The sequence below is a fragment of the Coregonus clupeaformis genome, unplaced genomic scaffold (assembly GCF_020615455.1).
Source record: "Coregonus clupeaformis isolate EN_2021a unplaced genomic scaffold, ASM2061545v1 scaf0219, whole genome shotgun sequence".
In the NCBI taxonomy this organism is placed as follows: domain Eukaryota; kingdom Metazoa; phylum Chordata; class Actinopteri; order Salmoniformes; family Salmonidae; genus Coregonus; species Coregonus clupeaformis.
This window is the reverse complement of record NW_025533674.1, coordinates 303,763-309,762: the sequence shown is the minus strand read 5'-3', so window position 1 is coordinate 309,762 and position 6,000 is coordinate 303,763. Positions and strand designations below refer to the sequence as shown.

Genomic DNA, 6,000 nt, shown 5'->3' with positions numbered 1-6,000 from the left:
CAACCTTGCCAACAGGCATGCCAGCTAAGATAGCTACTCTAACTTGATTGATAGGCTGAAATGGCTTCTTGCTAGCTAGTGATGAGGCTGGGAGATTGAAAACCTATCTGGGCTAGCTAAATCCAACTTCATTAAATTGCTATGTGGCTAGTAGTATTACAGAGAAACGACAACAACAATTAATACAAATATATTTATAGAACTGATCTAGGCAAGCATGAATCGTTCGCGGCCCCTTTAAATGCAGCCTGCGAGGGCTGTTAAATAGATCAGAGAGCGAGAGCAACACACACACACACACACAGCAGTCCCTGGAATGAGAGATCTTGGATCCAACGGTGCAGTGTGCGTCGAGCGGATATGGAGAAAATATAACGTTGCCGCGGTAGCCTCCTAATCTCCTATATCTGTCTAACCGCTCATCGAGGATAACGATATGAAGACAATTAATGCATATTATTGGCCTTGATTGGACAACAATAACAACAACAACAACAACAACAACAACAAAAACAACAGTGCAAGGATTGCCTCCCCGACATCAGCGTAGCGCCATGCAGTGAGTCGGACATCGAGGTGAGCGCTGCTGCGTTCATGTTTTCCATTTTGTGGCTTCCGACCTGCTTGGATGTTGCTGGAAGCTATAGCGCGCATTCTAGCCTACTAGTTGCCTTTATGGTCGCCAATCTGTAGCTTAGGCTACGTTACACATATACTTTTATTTCTAGGCTATGAAACGGTTTGCGTCGTGCTTTAGTGAGGAGGGTAGCAATTGTAGGCTAGGCAGTTAGTCTCAGCCCTCAATGTGTTCGCTCCAGGTGCTGAAGTAAAGCCGTCTGTCCATTCGACTCGCCAACGCACCTGGTGCTGAAACGCATCCATTTAAAAAAAACATTATTGCGACACACTGGTAGCATAGGCTATAACAGACTCGATTGATGCCGTTCTTTTATATTTCAAGACAAAACTACTCGGGATTGGGACTATTCGGTAAGGGATTTTTCGCCTAATCCATTTAGCGGATCTAGGGGTAGGTCTCTCGAGGGGACCATAACAGAGACCGTTATAACATTCTGGCTCCAGCAGTCATTGGCAATCTCAGGGTCTGTGTCCTGGCTTTGCCTATAAAGTCTACTCTGTTAACGGTCATTCATTCAGATTTCGGGATCCTTTCTTTCAGCCGCAGACTCGGCGCTCAGCCATTCAGGAGCCCGTTATTTCTCATTCATGAGCACCGCCACCGCGCTCACATACGCAACCACAGCATATTGATTATTCCCATTGATTAAAAGGCCTAGGCTACTAAGCTAGTGATATATTTTACAGTTATTTCTAATTGGTAACGGTTTATATAGGAATAATGTTATTATTTCGGCCTGTTTCATTCGATAGACTATGATCAGACAGATAGACAGCAGTGAAGATCAAACAACCATCATGCCACTTAATAAATGTCAGTGCAGTGCAACAATGTATGCTAAACTAGGCCTATTCCAAATGTTTACTACTGATGATTTTGTTACCAGTCTACATAAATTATCCAGTAACCTATTAGTTCACAGATTTCGTTCTCTGATTATAACCTATGTATGCACCTTTCATCTTTATTTACAGTTTAGTCATTTAGCAGACGCTCTTATCCAGAGCGACTTACAGGAGCAATTAGGGTTAAGTGCCTTGCTCAAGGGCACATCGACAGATTTTTCACCTAGTCGGCTCGGGGATTAGAACCAGCGACCTTTCGGTTACTGGCACAACGCTCTTAACCACTAAACTACCTGCCGTTTCAAGACTTATAGTTTCAAGAGGAAAATAAAAAACCCATGTCTTGCATTTCAGGGTGTTTTGGTCATCTGTGAAATTAATTTAATGGGTGAGAGGGACAGGAAGCAGAAAGGAGTCGCGGAATGCGCGTCTCCCACGCTCTATCCTTTATCACCTCCGGCCATGATGGAGGACCGATGCATGAAGGCTCACTCAATATTTACATTAGCTCTGTCTCTCGTCTGCTCTCACGCTAATTAGTGTGTTTAACACGCACGGTGGCGTGGGGGTTGTTATAAGTACGGCTTTGTTGTTTGTTTCACATCACTGGAGGCATCTGTAGTCCTACAGTTAGGCATCTGTAGTCTTACAGTTGGCATCTGTAGTCTTACAGTGGGCTGCGTCTGTAGTCCTACAGTAGGCTGCGTCTGTAGTCCTACAGTGGGCTGCGTCTGTAGTCCTACAGTGGGCTGCGTCTGTAGTCCTACAGTGGGCTGCGTCTGTAGTCCTACAGTGGGCTGCGTCTGTAGTCCTACAGTGGGCTGCGTCTGTAGTCCTACAGTGGGCTGCGTCTGTAGTCCTACAGTGGGCGGCGTCTGTAGTCTGTGTATACTCAGAGTACATTATGCTTGTATAGACATGACTCAGTGTATGGTCATAGAGCAGTAAGTTATGCCTGCCCTGACTACTGTCATCATGTCAGCCCAGTCTGGCTCTATCAGTCTGTATAGGAGAGGCTGTATCTGTGAAGACACCAGTCTGAATAGGAGAGGCTGTATCTGTGAAGGCACCAGTCTGAATAGGAGAGGCTGTATCTGTGAAGAGACCAGTCTGAATAGGAGAGGCTGTATCTGTGAAGGCACCAGTATAGGAGAGGCTGTATCTGTGAAGGCACCAGTCTGTATAGGAGAGGCTGTATCTGTGAAGGCACCAGTATAGGAGAGGCTGTATCTGTGAAGGCACCAGTCTGTATAGGAGAGGCTGTATCTGTGAAGGCATCAGTATAGGAGAGGCTGTATCTGTGAAGGCACCAGTCTGTATAGGAGAGGCTGTATCTGTGAAGGCACCAGTCTGAATAGGAGAGGCTGTATCTGTGAAGGCACCAGTCTGAATAGGAGAGGCTGTATCTGTGAAGGCACCAGTCTGTATAGGAGAGGCTGTATCTGTGAAGGCACCAGTCTATATAGGAGAGGCTGTATCTGTGAAGGCACCAGTCTATATAGGAGAGGCTGTATCTGTGAAGGCACCAGTCTGTATAGGAGAGGCTGTATCTGTGAAGGCACCAGTCTGTATAGGAGAGGCTGTATCTGTGAAGGCACCAGTCTGTATAGGAGAGGCTGTATCTGTGAAGGCACCAGTCTGTATAGGAGAGGCTGTATCTGTGAAAGCACCAGTCTGTATAGGAGAGGCTGTATCTGTGAAGGCACTAGTCTGTATAGGAGAGGCTGTATCTGTGAAGGCACCAGTCTGTATAGGAGAGGCTGTATCTGTGAAGGCACCAGTCTGAATAGGAGAGGCTGTATCTGTGAAGGCACCAGTCTGTATAGGAGAGGCTGTATCTGTGAAGGCACCAGTCTGAATAGGAGAGGCTGTATCTGTGAAGGCACCAGTCTGAATAGGAGAGGCTGTATCTGTGAAGAGACCAGTCTGAATAGGAGAGGCTGTATCTGTGAAGGCACCAGTCTGAATAGGAGAGGCTGTATCTGTGAAGGCACCAGTCTGAATAGGAGAGGCTGTATCTGTGAAGGCACTAGTCTGTATAGGAGAGGCTGTATCTGTGAAGGCACCAGTCTGAATAGGAGAGGCTGTATCTGTGAAGGCATCAGTATAGGAGAGGCTGTATCTGTGAAGGGAGAAAACTGATTCTAGATCTGTTGCTAGGCTACATCCAACTTCTACCCAGAGAAGAGAACATTCCTCTCTCAGACAGTTGGTTGAGAGTCAGGAAGCGGCCGGCAGGGTTATCAGAGGTCAGGTCAAAAGTCATAGTGTGTGGTCTGTGATGGTGATGGTTGTATAACTCTGACCTCTGACCCCTTTCTTCCCTCTTGAGGTCTTATCTACTGGTTGGCTCTATGGGCTGTCATCCTTTCTTCTGAATGTCTGCTCCTCCCCCTCTCTCTCTCTGTCATCCTTTCTTCTGAATGTCTGCTCCTCCCCCTCTCTCTCTGTCATCCTTTCTTCTGAATGTCTGCCCCTCCCTCGCTCTCTCTGTCATCCTTTCTTCTGAATGTCTGCTCCTCCCTCTCTCTCTCTGTCATCATTTCTTCTGCTATGCATTTAGGCTGCCATTGGTTTCTCTGGCCTCTGGCATCTGGCTTCGTTTGGTGAGTCAGTCAGTCAGTCAGACCGACCTAGTAGAGTCAGACTAGACTACCCTCCACTCTCTGACGATCTGCTCTTGTAGAGCCCAAAGGAACACACCTTGTTAATTTTAGATGTAATTCCTAGAGGAAACAAATTACTTCTGGATAGATTTCTGTGTGGTTGTGTCTGTGTGTGTTTACGCTACATTCTACCCTTGTAGGCCTACATGTGAACCGTGTTGTGTGTCTGTGTCGGCCTATCATGTATCTTATGTTTCTGGTTGTGAATTTGGCCTGTGTAATTTCCTGCTCATCCAAGCAGTGACTTCCTGTGTGTGTGTACAGTATGTTTGTACTGTAGTAGAGAGAACACATGACTTGTCCTGGCCGGGATAATCTTAGAAAGCATGACAGGGCACAGAGTCCCTGGGGTGGGAGGACGCCATCGCCAGCAGCCCGCTTCAACCAATCAGAGGGAGGGAGAGAGTCCACAACCCACAGCCCTGCTGGCAGGGAGGTCCTCAGAGCCGTGTGTGACTGTGTTTGTGTGTGCGTATGCGTGTGTGTGTCTATGTGGTCGTGTGTACGTGCGTGTGTGTGTATGTATGTATGTATGTGGCCATGCATGTATGTAGAGTGCGGCTGTAATAGTGTTGTTGTATTAATCAACATGATGTACTGAACAGAACATCTCCTTAGAGGACTGGATAATATCAGATCGCCCAGCTCACATGTCTCCTGGTCAATGTGTTTAGCAGGCTGGAGTTGCCTCCCTGCCTCTGCTCCTAGTTATGTCTCTTTCCTGTCCATATTCTCCTGGGTCAGTTACTGTTAGGGTACTGAAACCATCTGACAGAGATATCAGCCATATTCTCCTGGGATGGGGGGCTGCTATGCAGTAGTGCCAGAGAGAGAGAGGGTGTGGATAGGGAGGGGTGGGGGGTATAGAGAGAGAGAGAGGGTGTGGATAGGGAGGGGTGGGGAGTATAGAGAGAGAGAGGGTGTGGATAGGGAGGGGTGGGGAGTATAGAGAGAGAGAGAGGGTGGATAGGGGGTTGTTTCTGTCTGAGAAAAGGCGGAGGTCTTTGTTTTTGAAGTGAATGAGCCTTTTAAGGTGTTGTGAATGGTACAGTGAGTTCCTATAGTCTCTTCCATTGTGTCCATTGTCCATTGTGTTTGGTCTTCAGGGAAGGCTATAGGGTCTGGTCTGTGGAAAGGTGTGTGTGTGTGTGTGTGTCAGGGGTCTCTGTTCAAGTTGGAGGACTATGCTGGAGTAAGGGTCCCTAGCCCGAAGGTCCTGGAGTGGGCCTGCTTTCCCCTCTGTGTCCCCAGTGGCCTCTCCACCTACACACCTTACTTACACACACACACACGCACGCATTAACAAACACACACACACACACTCACACACACACACACACACACACACACACACACACACACACATTGTTTTAGCAGCTGGACCATGGAGCAAAAACATGACCCCTCTCTCTTCTCTACTGACACCATCCTCCCCCCTCTCTTTCCATAGGCTCACCACGCTTCTCGCTCATCCTCTCACAACCCCTCTCTCTTTCCATAGGCTCACCACGCTTCTTGCTCCTCCTCTCACAACCCCTCTCTCTTTCCATAGGCTCACCACGCTTCCCTCTCCACCTCTCACAACCCCTCTCTCTTTCCATAGGCTCATCACGCTTCTCTCTCCTCCTCTCACAACCCTCTCTCTTTCCATAGGCTCATCACGCTTCTCTCTCCTCCTCTCACAACCCCGCTCTCTTTCCATAGGCTCACCACGCTTCTCTCTCCACCTCTCACAACCCCTCTCTCTTTCCATAGGCTCACCACGCTTCTCTCTCCACCTCTCACAACCCCGCTCTCTTTCCATAGGCTCACCACGCTTCTCTCTCCACCTCTCACAACCCCCTCTCTC

At 48.1% G+C, this 6,000-nt stretch overlaps 1 protein-coding gene across 3 annotated transcripts in view; it reads left to right on the top strand.

Moving 5' to 3' along the window:
- Nucleotides 1-292: 292 nt before the first annotated feature.
- Nucleotides 293-6,000, top strand: part of LOC121555684 (SH2B adapter protein 2) — a 44,098-nt gene continuing 38,390 nt past the window's right edge. For all 3 annotated transcript variants that reach the window (XM_041869516.2, XM_041869517.2, XM_041869515.2), the window contains exon 1: nucleotides 293-576. The gene's annotated coding sequence lies outside the window, so the exon portion shown is untranslated. The remainder of the gene's footprint in view (nucleotides 577-6,000) is intronic.